Here is a 14,542-nt window from a genome sequence, read left to right as displayed (position 1 = left end):
CATAGGCGTTGAAATGCAAAATACACTTCTCTATTCTGCTGAGCATAACAGAATATTACGTGTTTTCCTGTTTTAAGAATAATGCCATAGTGGTTTATACGTATATGACATGGTCGTTTTCTACAATGGACAGGGCAAGGCTACATATGTGTGCTGGCGCGCGCGCGCTTTGCGTGCGTGTGCGTGTGTGTGTGTGTGTGTGTGTGTGTGTGAAAAACCACCCGTTTCAAAGCGTTCGTTGCATATGACATGCCCGTTTAAAACATTGTAAATGTAGTACGATTTCAAACACTTCCTAAATAGACAGTTCCTTACTAAGGTTGTTTGTCGCATGCGTGTTTGGCTTACTAATGCTAATGTGCCTTAATATTCTATAGGTGTTGCTAAATTTGGTTTCAATGTGTGGCCCTCTTGGAGCATTATAGCTTTTGTGCTATACAGTGTTCATAAAAATCTCAATCTCTCGAGTACGCAAATAAGCACGTAATAGAGAACTCATTGCGCACAATCCATGACGCTACCTACAAGAATCTGTTCACATGTAGAAATGCAACGCGCATCTAGCCATCTTTCTTCTCCGTTCATCATTACGAGCTGTCGTTTGGAACATAGAAAAACGCTACGGGTATCGCCCAATGTTGTTATTCTTATGTTGCCGCGATTGAAGAGCGTGACTATGGTGGCGCCGAGGGTAAGTTCGCTGGAAGAGTTAATATAATTTTTCTTTGCACTATCTTTATTTTATGATAAAAAGACACAAAAGCCTTCCCAGTAGCCGCACTTCCATGGGCTCGAAATGCAAAAGAAAAGAACACCCGTCTACATTGATTTCGGCACACGTTAAGGAAGGCCGGTTTAACAAAACAAACCCGGATTGGCGAGACTCATAAGTACATCGCGCTGAGCCTCAGAGTCAAACCGCGTTTTTACACGTAACACTCCGTAATTATGTTTATTTATTTTTAAAAAGCACCCAAATGGGCCGAAGATATGGCGTCAGGCACGCAAATGAGCTATGTTCGGTCAGTGCAGTTTAAACCAAGGCTGCCACATCGAAAAAGCGTGAACTGGCCCGAAAAATGAAAACAAAAAGGACAAACTAGCCAGAAGGTAGCCAACTTGAGCCAACGGCAGTAAAAGTAGCCAAACGTAGCCATATGTTAGCGCAAATAACTCCGACATTTATATTTAAGCTACAAAACGCAAAAGTTTTTTTGCGAAAATGTGGATATGTGCCACGTGAACCCGTCAACACCAGAATCGCTGAGGTTGAAGCATAATATGTTGACTTTAGCAACCATTTCGTGCAGGATGACGAAGTTGCTTGCGCTGTTTTAAAAATGGCACTTTTTTCACGTGTATTGAGGAATTTTTCTTAAAATGAGAGGACTAAATGTAAAGGCATTTGGCGACAATTGAAGCAAGTACGCCATGAGTGCGCTCAAAATCACAATTGCTGGAAATAAAGCGTAAATTGTAGGCACTTGCGCAATCCTTTATTGCGTGATGACATAGTCCAAGGATGTAATATTCTTGATTCTCAGTCTCAGAAATAACAAAATCATTTTCACATAAAAGTTGAGCGCAACTAAACGACGCAGGACGAGGAAGGAAAACATACACCACAAGCGTTCGGTTTATTTGCGTTCAAACTCAGGTTTTATATGAAAATATGCTACCAACTAGCCCACAGAGCTGTCCTCTGACAATTACAGAAGCAGTTCGTCGCACTTCTGATTTCTAATGCCGATGAATGCAGGGGGCCCTGGATCGGAGAGCTTTTTCTTTGTCCTCTTCACTTGCATTTACGGTATAATGTGGCATTCAGAAGCAGGCGGTGTGCAAACTGAGGCACTACGCAACAGCTTTACCGCTTGAAATAAAACCAGCCTTTTCAATGCCAAGAACAACTTTGGGAGCTCGAAACGCGCCATGGCCGCCAGCTTTGAGACCACGTTCTCCAACACCAGCGGCTGCGACGTCACTAAATATTGATAACTTGACTCAAATCTAGCGGGGTGATTCACGAGAGTTCGACACGGGTCCGAAAATTGATATTTTAGATTACATTGAGTATTTCATACTTTGTGCACATACCACCCTGTAGCTCGAAAGGGAGCATCGTTTTTTTTTATTAACTGCATAATCCAGGAGGAAAAACATTGAACTTATTCCACACGGAGGGACCAATATCATTCCCTCTCGTTCTCGAAAGATCACAGCGATATGAAAACACAAATATTAGCGTTACAACGAAAACGTTTTGTGCATAAAATGTATGCGTAATGAAGAGTAAAGTAACATTGTTTGACGCTTGTGGATAGAAGAATGCTATTTTTGAAAAATGTCTTAGTATGCGACATTTCATAAAAGTTGCCATATTTGAGAATTTTTTTTCTCCAAGCCAACGCATCTTCTGTTTCGAAACTGGGCAACCTATGGCAGGAATATTTCAATATTTTCTGTAAATATTGTTGCTGCAGTCTGAGTACATATTTTTATAAATGACATCAAACTTAATACTTTTGCAGCAGTTAACGCTATTGAAAAATAATGTTGAAAAAAGCTGATCTTCGATTTGTCTTAAAATCGCGCAAACAGACCCTCGCAGACCGTGGAAAAAGAATTGAAACAAAAATGTCGCATTAAAAATTTGTTTGCAGCAATAATATTGCGGGTGCAAGTCACATCTTTTTGGGGATACACTGAGGCGATAACATAACAAATCGGGGTACAAAAGAAGTGGGCATAAGCTTCTGAATTGGTTGAACGTGACCATATTTGCAGAAGAAAAGCTGAGTATAAATTTATCTATAAAGGCGCATTTCTGGAGCTCATCGCTCGGCTTTAACGGAGGAACTCCAATACACAGTGTCAGAATCGCAGACACTCCGTTTATTGTGGACAAAGTTATGCATTAATATGCTCCAACGGCCGGGTAGGACCTCAGAAGATAAACATCAAAAATTGGAGTGCCCTCCGCGTCTCCACCTTTTTTTTATCTGAGGAATGCGTAAAGCAAAAAACAAGACGTGCTCAAAAATGCTGCGTATTGTCCAGATGACCTATGGCAGTGCCTGACAATAACAAAACACGACCATGATTCGTATAGTGAGATGTGCTTAGCCAAGCGTTCCGAGAACTGCCTGCAACACGTGGCTAAAATTTCCACTGATACTTCTTAAAATAATGATAGGCTTCCCGAAAGTCTGCATTTGCACAGAGCAGTTTGATATTCTTGAACCTGGCTGCCAACGACGACGCCATTCCATATGCTGACTTATTCACTGCATAGATTGTCGCTCTTAGGCTTACAGCGCGCCTTGGTGCTTTACATGGATTTACCGAGCTATTTTTTGCTGAAATTATACATGTCTTACCGCTCTCTATAAACACAAAGATCTAAAGCATTGCCTCCGAGATAGGGCGCACAGTAATTTGTTGGGCAGACGACCGAAGGCAGCAAACGCTAAACCGTATTCTGTTTAAGGCTGCGGCAGCAGCATCGCTAATTTTCAATATTCGTTGTGCTTCGTTTGTTCCCTTCGCGAACTGATTCTCAATTTTGTGTACTGAACCAAAACGTTGATAACAGAAGACTGTCACAGCAGCCTCATCTGACAGCGTCAGTGACAGAGGCGTCAATAAATTGGAGGTCTCAAGGCTTGATTTAAAAGGGCAACATTACGTCTTGTAGAACGCCGCCCTTAAAACAGCCATTCCTATTTACTACAACTTCTTTTCTTCTGCAAATACAGTGCCGTTAAAAAGAGTGAGAAGCTTACGATCAGTTTTTTTTATCCCGATTTCTCATGTTCTTATCGACTCAGTGCATCCTCAAAAAGCTGCGACTTGTACCCAAAATATTATCGCTGCAGACAAAGTAATTCAGCACGTTTCTTTATATTCTTTTTCCGAGATCTGCGAGGGTCTGTTTACGGGATTTTATGAAAATCGAAGATGGGGTTTTATAAATATAAATTTTTCAATAGGGTTCACTGTCGCCGCAATTTTAAGTTTGAGGTCATTCATGGAAATATGTACTCACGCTACAGCAAGGATATTTAACCAAAATATTGCACACATTATGCTGTCATAGGTAGCTAAGTTTCGAAACTTTAGGCGCCTTGGCGTAGGACAAAACATTCTCAAATATAACAACTTTTAATAAATGTCGGATACTTAGACATTTTTCAAAAACACCTTTCTTCTGTGCACAAGCTTCAATAAATGGGACTTCACTCTTTATTACGCATGCATTTTATGCACAAAACTCTTTCTTTGTAACGTTATTATTTCTGTTCTTTTATCGTCGTGAACTTTGGAGAGCAACAGGGGTTGAAATTGGTCGCTCCGTATTCAGTAAGTTCGATATTTTCTTCCTCCTAAATTATGAATTAAAAAAAACGAAGTTCACTTTCGGGCTACTGGGTGGGATGTGCACTAAATATAAGATACTCAATCAAATCTAAAATATCAGTTTTGGGACCTGTGTCGATCTCTCGGGGAATCATCCATGGACCAAAAATGTAGCCAAAATGTAGGATAGTAGCAAAGAACTTTTTGCTGCCGCCAACAGCCTGATAAAAGTAGCCAAATTGGCTCAATGTAGCCAAACCTGGCAACTCTGGTTACAACAGCGCATCAACCAGTTTTAACAAACAATAACGTACTTGCTTTTCTTTTATTGCTATATCAATTATATGGACAGTCTCGGCTGGATTTTGCCGTCATCGCCGTCATTCACCGTATGTATATATATATATATATATATATATATATATATATATATATATATATATATATATATATATATATATATATTGTGATGACAAAGATCGACACCGGGGCTCTGGCGCGCGGGGACAGCTAGCGGGCAGAGGAAGAGAAAGACGAGGACAGGATACAACAGCTTGGCCCAGGAACTTATTTAATTTTATTATTTAACAATCGTTTAATTAACATTTCATTAAAGAAAAAAAAAAGAACCAAAATTGCCCAAACATTTTTTTTTTCTTTACTATTAATTATCTTTTTCGCATATTCATTTTAACTTATTTTTTCACAAAGTCTACTGCCGCACGCTTCGTGGCCGATCCCCCGAAGTGGGTTGGGCTATTCCCCCAAGGAACCAACCAACCAACCAGGAACGGGTGCTGTCTCTGTGTCTTGTTCATTACAATGGCGCAGCCTACAACGCCAGCCGAACCTTGCAGCTGAAGCCAGCTGTCGTCGCGCGTCGTCGGCAGCGCTAGTCTCCCAATCCTAGGAACGCCGTCCACGCTTCCTCGGTTATGGACACCGTGGCCCGACCGCTGCTACAGCTACCCATCAAACCATCCCAGGACGGCGTCCAGGCCTCCTCGGTAGCTCAAGGGCACGCTTACCCCGGCGCCGCCAAGACAGTGCACGGCCTACCGTTGCCCGGGAATGCCGCTCACGCTTCCCGTGGCGACACCCTCTCATTCAGGGCTCCATCGGCACCTGAGCCGCTTTGGGATGTGGTACGAGCTCCTTCGGACCAGCAGCCCGCCGTCGTGGGCCCAACCACCACCGCCTACTGGTCCGACATTACGGGCTCCGCACGCGAACCATCGGAGAGCGCCGCGCACCTGCGGCGTACCATTGCGCGACTCCGCGTTACGGCCAACGCCTTGACAGCGTCGAGCTCTACGCTGTTTCCTCCCATTATTCCGGCACTGACAGCAACCAACGCCATGTTGGATGTAGCCACCTCGCTAGACCTCGAGGCCAGCTCGCCTGAGCAACGTAGAGAGCTCCGGTCTACCCTCAGCGAGGTCTCTATTCAACTTGGTGACTTCGCGCACACACTCTGCCGTTTCGCGCCTGCCGTTTCACCATCCCAGGCTACCTTCGTACTACCGGAGTTCCGCGGCTTCCAGGACGACGCCGAAAAATGGGTGGCGACCGTCAACGCTTTAGGAGCTCGCGAAGCCTGGACGGAGGCGCAGAAATGGTTCATGGCGGTAGACCGCCTTCGGGAAGGTGCCGCGGCGTGGCACGGGTACGAAGGCGTGAGGCAGCAGTCCTGGGCAGGATGGAGTGCAGCCCTGATTGCCGCTTTCGGCCTGTTGCCCGGTACCTTAGGCGCGTCCAAGACCTCCACCGAGGACGGAGTTCTGGAGGGCCACAACCTTGAGGCTGGAACGGTGCGTTGCTGTCCATCGACGGTGTACGTCGTCGATTTTGACGCTTACCGGAGCAGCCCTGCCCCTCCTCTGCAGGTCAGGGACTCTGCGTCGGTAATGGACATGAGCATATCGCCGCCAGACCTTCCACAAACGGAGAAACTGACCTGTCGTTCATCTTCGTCAGAACATATACAGGCGCTCCCACCTGTCGTGCCAGATGAACGACACGACCATCAGGACTACCAGACCACGATCGCCAGTAACGCGACCTACGCCATGCCACTACACAAAGTAGGACATCCAGATGTCGCAAACGAGATGCCTGGCCAGCCAGGCGTCAATATCGTCAGAGACTTGGCACCGCAAACCAGCTGCCCTGTTGACGACACTGCTCGCTCCAGGGACACATCTTGTTCACGTGACCCTTCATCAGGAAGCGCCAGCTCGACCCAGCGTGACAACTGCGCCCGACCTCACATAGTACAGGATGCCTAACTGTCGCGTGTCGGACTATGTTCAGAGCTGCGGCGGGACCAACGTCAGCTTTTCGAGGCAAGCCTGCCACCATGCCGAAACAGTAATTGCCACCCACCCGAGCAACTACAGACACTTCGCGAGAAGTCTCTTGGCCGGAAACTTCGAGTAGTTCCACACTGCCAATTCCGTGCACGACAGGCCAATGGGAGAAATTTCCCTACAAAGTCGCAGCGTGGCCGAGGTCATCGTCCACCGCGACACAGCCAGTGTCGCCCGCCAGTGAAACTTCTAGCAGACCACCAAACTATGCTGAAGCGGAGTCGGGGCCGACCACGACGAAACAGCCAGTGTCGCCCACCGGACACATTTCTGGCGGATCTCCTGACCGAGTTGCCGCGTGGTAGGGTCCGACCAGCGCGATTCAGCCAGCACCGTCCACCTGAAATATTGTCGACGTCTCCGCGCGCTTTGCAGTCATGGCCGAGTGTGATGACAAAGATCGACACCGGGGCTCTGGCGCGCGGGGACAGCTAGCGGGCAGAGGAAGAGAAAGACGAGGACAGGATAGAACAGCTTGGCCCAGGAACGGGTGCTGTCTCTGTGTCTTGTTCATTACAATATATATATATATATATATATATATATATATATATATATATATATATATATACATATCTATATATATCTCAAAGTCCCTCAAAAAATAATTCAGAAAAATGCTTCCGAAGCGCGGAATCGAACCAGCAACCTCTCGTTCCGCAGCGCGCGGCGCTAACCACTACGCCAGAAAGCGCCGCAGATCCTTTAGGTAGCTAACGGCGAGCGTTTTATAGACACCCTTTACCGCTGGCAGGACTCAGAGACGGCAGGCGGTTATAAGCGTTTCTTCATTACCAGCGAGATAGCGCGAGGAGCGCGACGGGCGGATTTAAAAGTCGTCGGCGAGCTCGCTCGCTCGCTTCTTATATTTGCGCAGGGAGAACCTTGCCCTTCCGCGGACTGCTCGCGCGGTTTTCTCGTGGTGAGGGGAAGAGGGATGTTTTGAGCTTTCACCGTGATGTCCGCGCGCATGTTGCGGAGCGTACGAAAGTCACTCGAGCTCAAGGGACGTCGCTAAACGAACAAACAGAAGATGAGCGCGCACTATCAAGTGTCACAGCTCGACACTTGACGCACGCTAGTTTCCTTCGCTGCTTCGGCCGCCTTTGCAAGAGGAGCGCTGTTCAAACTGAGAGTATCCATTGGCAAGCCTCACTTCATTTCTTCTTTTTTTTTCGAACAGCTGGGCAAGCTTTTCCGAAATGTTCTTTTCTCCAAAACAATGTTGCTTGCCATTTTGTCCAATTGATCAAGAAAACTATATTAACTCAAGGTCACGTGTGGTGTCACCTATATGTGATCGTATAATTACACTGCATGCCATTTCATCACGTCGCCCCCTTTACAGAAAATTACTGCTACGTAGCAAGAATGTGGCTAAGATCCCTTGAATGAGGCTGATCTTCGAAGGAAACAGACACCGAATATAAAAAAAATCGGAACAATTTTTAATATTGCGCCCACAAGGGGGATTATTTTAAATAAGGAATATATGTAACAATGTGCCGACATCAAGGGATCGCGTTTCCACATTGTTCAGAGATAGACAGACAGCTCCATCGAGGTATCGAGCGTCGCGTGTGGCAATTTCGTGCTGTTCGCTTGAAACTGACATCGCGCCGGCGCGGGCTATTGTCGACCGCGGCATTTCCGACGTGCATTGTAGTACGGCTGCACAGCATGTTACGCCAAGAAAAGGAGTTCCTATCAACCGTGGAAAGATAAAAGCATCGTCACTCACGTTCCCCTTCTCTTATATTCCCAAAATAAAGCTGCTGTCTCGTGATGCTTGAAGATAACTATTGGAAGTTGAATACATTAGTGGCTTGAGTTTTTTCCTCATAATGTTACCCTTTTTATACCGTAAAAAACTGTCAGGACACGTTCACGTCGGGGCTTTCTAATTTAGCATGGGGCATCACTTGCTTCTGTGCTTCAGTCACCCCCCTCCTCCCCCCCCCCCAAAAAAAAGTAACAAAGGGCCGGTACGGTGCATACCGACGCACCTTTACTTACAATCGAGATGCAAAGCTCGTCAATAGTATATTTTGTAACCTGGGTAATATAAGATATAAAACATGCGTGTCGTCAGCGAATTTTCGCTAATAAGAAGAAGTCACGTTTTGCAAGTCGTGTTCTGCAATGGTAATTTCAAGACTTGGGAAAGGCAGCCGGAGGTCAATCATATACAGCGACTACTTTTGTAAGTTCATGACTCTGTGGATCGTTGACCCACATATACTTCAAATACAGTGGATTATACATCCGGTCATAATGGGAAGGGCGTGTAATTGAACAAACGCAAAGTAAAAGGTCAAATGAACGGAAAGTCCATATTATTAATTAGTGCACATATACAATCGTACCCGCTTATAACTATATCGGTTTTAGCAATACGTATGTCATAATAATGGGAAGCTGCTCCACCGTCAATACTTGCAAATTTTCTATGGTGAAGTAACCCGCTTACAACAATGCTCCCGCACCGCGTTATCGGTTATAACAATGTCTTGTGGCTACTGGGTGTCCGTGCCGAAAGTTGATGGAATGCGAAATTCTTCAAGAGAAAGAAGAGAATTTCAAGCTGCTGCAACCTCACCCACCACCACAATTGGCACCGAGCACTCCCGCAATAGGACTTGTTTTATGGCCTTCTGTGTATTGCCAGCCATGTGCGCAAGGTGAGACCCCCACAATGACAGCAGTCCCTTCGGATGCACGGTATGCTTCACCGCATAAAGAGTTCGCACTGCGACAGAGTTGACTTTTGAAATCCGCCACGGCCGCAAACGGATCGACTCGCGACAGCGCTGGTGGGAGACTGCGAGATGATCAACGCGGCAACCGGGGTGGCTTGATTTAATGCAGTTCTGGATATGCAATTTGAGCAGAAAGTTCGAAACTTCAGCCTTCAAACAGTTTCCATGTTCGAAATTTAGGACGGTTTTAAGAGCTGTTCTTAGTGGATGCCATGCTGCTTACGTCTCGCCTAGAGCTGTCCTCATGCGTCTTCCCGAGCTGTAGCCATGGACAATACGAAGCTCTCGAATGTCCTAATACATCATTTACTCATCGGTTATGAAGTGGATGAGTAGTTGGCCACGCTGATTGCTTTCACCCCTAGTGCTACTGAATGTTTTATCCTTTGTATGATGTAAACTCCGACGTTCTTATGTTGCTGAATATTGCGACCAAATAATTTTTGCTAAAAATATCGGTCGACCATAATTGACACGCTTAACTATCTTAAATACAGAAATTCTAAGAAGCTTTTCGATGTATACCAGAACACCGAAAGAATGTAAACACTCTCGTATTATCCGTGAACCGCGAAGCCCGTAATGAGCAAATGTCGTCTCAGAAGCTCGCTCAATCATTCTGTCTCCTCGAAAATGCTTCCGTGCTCGCCGATATCTTCTGCGGTTTTATTTTTTGTGTCTACTTTCGGAGCGCATCTCTCGAGAGCACTCTGACCGCGCATACCCTACATCATGAAGAACGCGAACAGTGTATCGTATAAACAGGGATATACAAGAGTGATACGGTGCACATGCGATGCCTTTGTACAAACAAGGGTATCGATCATCGCAAACTTTCATGACCTGGTCTTCATGTTAATCAATCAACGGACCAAAGCCTTATGTTGCCTGAGTAGACACTTTGCTCATAACACATCCTAAGCTTCCTGTGAACCTAAGCGATAATCTAGATTCGTACACAAGTTACAGGAGATCTGTGGCACCATTCCCTCAATAGACAGTGCGGGATGCGTATTTGCGTTCTGTGGAGCACTCACCGATTCCCTTGGCCCTCACCAGAATGGCACACAATACGCACTGTCAACGTCCCGACTGCGGTAGTTCGTATAGGAAATTAGCGAAGTCCAGGCGAAACACACGCCATTATTGAGGCATGACAGAAATTCAATAGGCTGGATAAAATTGTGCAATTTTAAAGGTAGTAAAAAGAAAATAAAACTGCTTAAGAATACTCCAGTGAAGAGTATCAAAGAAGACAGTGTGATCACACGCTGGCTTTCCCGTAGTAGGATTATAGTGCCTATTCTCACCTTAGAGCTTAGCCAATCCGTGTGCTGGGTAATTTCAGCAGCAATATGTTAGTGCTGTTGTTACCATCACAACATGTCTATCTTCTGCAGCCTCGGGGGCTCAAAAGTTACAGTGTTCGGCTGCTGACCCGAAATACGCTAGTTCGAACCCGGCCGTGGTGGTGGCGTCTTACGCCGGAGCTCTTAAGCTTTTCGTTATGCAGTTTCGCGTCGGCAGACAATGAACCGGCATCTTCATCTTCTTCGCTCCCAGAACACTCGCGCCCATTTGTCCGGCGTGGCATGCAATCGCTCTGATGGGCTAGAGAAGGAGCACACAGAGAGAAAGAGAGAAAAAAGAGGACTATGAGGCGATGCGAAGCAGCGTTTCGGCATCTCGAGCCCGTGTTTCAGAGGGGAAATGGGTAGGAGAAGTTAAGAGGGGAGGAGAGAGGACGAGGGGAGAGGAGGAAGGAGGGGAGAGGGAGTGGAGAGAAGGTGTGGAAAGAGTTTGCGCATGCGCAGTAAGGGTGGTCATGCCGCACACCACCACCACCACCGGTTTGAACTGCGCCATAAGATGCTTCGCATCTAAAAGAAAAGCTAGGAAGAAAGAGAGAAATGCTTGGCGAAAAGAAAAATCTTGACGAGTACCCACGCTCCGCAGCCGAGCATCGTAACTACTCGGCTATCCAGACACGTTAACAGAGCGTAAGATTGCTTTGTATACTATGTTATAACAAGCAGTTGGCAAAGGGAAGTGAAGGTGAAGAGGAGGTAAAAGAGGAAGGTAGAGCGTAAATCATAGCATAGAAAGAAAGAGAAAGAGAGGAATAGAGAGAAAAACAAGGCTCATCCCTCCGTCATAGGAATCGGTGCATAACCCGAAAGTGAAGTGCGTCGTCACAGAAGTAGTTCATTCTTTATAGTGCATTGGTATATGAGAGCTTGTACAATGTCTGTTGTTGTTTGGCAGATATAGCACCGCTTGATGCAGAGACACTCAGGTTGACGCCTGGTGGCACATCTCCGTACCGACAAATAACGCCCATGATCACGATTCAACCATTGCGGCAGCTGAAGTTGTCAAGATATTCCTGGACACTGCATATGGGTGAATCCCGCGCAAAGATGGCGTCAGCAGTCACATAGTAAACACTGATGGTTGGAGCGGAGATTGCAAGTGCTTCAGCGTGGTTTGGAAAACGAAGCTTTTTTTGTTATCTTGCCGCGACATTATTCGCCACGTTGGCTGATATAATACATTTAATGTCACTTTTGCGCATTCTGCTAATTGTAAAAGTGTATTTGAAAACGAATCAAATACCAAGCTATTCAGATCAAATATTGTAACACTCGAACTACGTGAGCATCTCGTTTGTTTGCTTTCGTTAACTCAAGTGTGGTTAGTTTCTCATGCAGGCACGCAAATGTACACGTTCTTTCTTTCAACTATTGTTTCATGAGGATTGGCAAAGAAACTGCTGGAGGCAAATGAAAGATGATTTATTTCGGGAGATATGACGAAGTGCAAGAGAAGGTCGCCCTGGCGTTTCTTTGCAAGAAATTAATGCACTAGGGCGCGCAGCGCATTCATGTTGAAATCAAAAACAGCTTATTTGATAACATAACTCTCAATCTATGTTGAAGCCATATCTCTATTAACTCTCTTGCACAAATTATTTAAATCACTAGCCTAATGTTCTCGACCGATATACCCCTAACAGTAAGACCTGAAATTATTTTGCGCGTGCTCTTATGGTAAGCAAAGTCACACGTCGCAAAACATGCAGCGAGGATTGAAAAATGTTCCTGATGCACGTTTACGGCTGGCCGCACGTTATGGCTCAGTTGCAAAATCGGTTTCCTTGATTCATCGTGCTCGATCCGGAGGTGTGCAGTTTGTCGTGCAGAAAAAGTAGAACCGACAAATCTAATATTTTCAGCGCCAGCTCTCGTGTAATCTCTTGTTTGTGGTTTGTCCTGCTTTTCACTCAAATTTTAATTTCAAACGACGCACCATGAGCTCCATTTTCTTTCCGGATGGGAAAGAAAGCACTGGCTGTTCCGCCAAGTTTTTGACATTTGAAATGTATTCACGCTGAGAAATACATGCTAAAACACGCTCTCTTTCCAGCGACGACGCACGAGATGCTGTGTGGCAGAATCGTAGGCAAATGCAACCGGAAATCAGGCAGTCCGACGCAGTTAGGACGACCGCATCTGTTGGTTCAACAACTCCCTTCTTGGTATCAAAAACATGATCTCGCCGCTTCTTCTGTTTTTTGGCAGGATTTATATCCCGGTGCACTGAGCTCAGTCGGAGCGAACACTAATTAAGATCGCTAATCTAATCCGGCCAAAGCAAGTACTCTTCGAACGATCTTCAATTTTTTTGCGCATTGACGGAGACGTATTCTTCAAGTGATTGCTCTCCAACGTTGCCTTTCCTGCGTCTGCCCTAATTGATGTTGCCCAGATAATTAGGCTAATACGATTCAATAATTCGCGCATAACAGCGGAATAATCTACAAGAACTTTATTAGGGGCGAAGCTCCTTATGCCGTGGGTCTGTCCATCCTCCGTTTGTAGGTTTGTTTGTAGTAGCCACCTCTAGCTCGTGAGAAGCGCGCGTTCTGGTATGCAGTAGAAGAAGAAGACGACGTTGACGAGTGAGGCTCTCGTTCGTGTTCGCCTGTGTGGCATTCTTTCTTCTTTACTGCGCGCGTTCTGGTATGCAGTAGAAGAAGACGACGTTGACGAGTGACACTCTCGTGCGTGTTCGCCTGTGTGGCGTTCTTTTTTCTTTACTACATCTCGTGTTTTCAACGACACCCGAAGACAATATTTCAGAAGTAACGCGCCTTGAGGCTCCCTCTTGGCACGCTTTCTCTTTAGCTCGGAGTCGCCAGATGGAAGACAAGGTGCGGAACGGAGGGCACGGAAGGCGGCGGCAGCGTGCGCTCGCAGACAGAATCCTGAGGTGAGAGCCCGCCAGGCCGAAGCTGCACGTCGACGCCGCGAAGCAGATTCCGCCGTTCAAGCCCGCGAAGCCGAAGCTGCTCGACAAGCTGCACGGCTCAAAGCCACTACGGTGAATATGCTGCCATCGATTTTGATGGATGCATCATCATGACCATGTACCTTGCACCCAATTTGTCGAGTGGGAACATCAAGACATCCATTGACACGGCATTGTGTAACTATGACAAGTACAAGAATAGACCGTTTGTGTTAGTTGGTGACCTGAATGTCGATATTACCAAAAAGAACAATGAGTGGTTCATACAACATATGGCAGCCAAATATGCTCTCACGTGCACGTCCTTTGATCATATGAAACCAACGACCATCCGAGGGACGTGTAAAGACCTGGTATTTTCTAATTTCCAGTTGCAACCCGTACAAGAACCGCTGTCCCTTCACTTCAAGGACCATAAAGCCGTGATAATGAAGGGACAACGCAAGCCAAGCACCATCTAATTAAGAAAAAATTGGTAGATCCCACGTGCCGTGGGAATCGATGTTATGCGAAGCATGCGCGGGGTGGTGACTGTGGCGTAATTTTTCACATTGAGCGAAACATTACGGAACGACGCTAGAGAAATATGGAAGTGGTATACGCACACTCATATGATCAAGAGTCGCATATCTATTATATAACGAGTTGTTTACAGTTGGGTAGCGATGGCAACAGACACATGGGTGTTACCAACACCAGACGCGGTAAACTGATATGTAGTGCTTATATTCATCAATACTGGAT

Source organism: Rhipicephalus sanguineus, chromosome 6 (assembly GCF_013339695.2).
Source record: "Rhipicephalus sanguineus isolate Rsan-2018 chromosome 6, BIME_Rsan_1.4, whole genome shotgun sequence".
NCBI lineage: Eukaryota > Metazoa > Arthropoda > Arachnida > Ixodida > Ixodidae > Rhipicephalus > Rhipicephalus sanguineus.
This window is presented reverse-complemented; position numbering follows the sequence as displayed.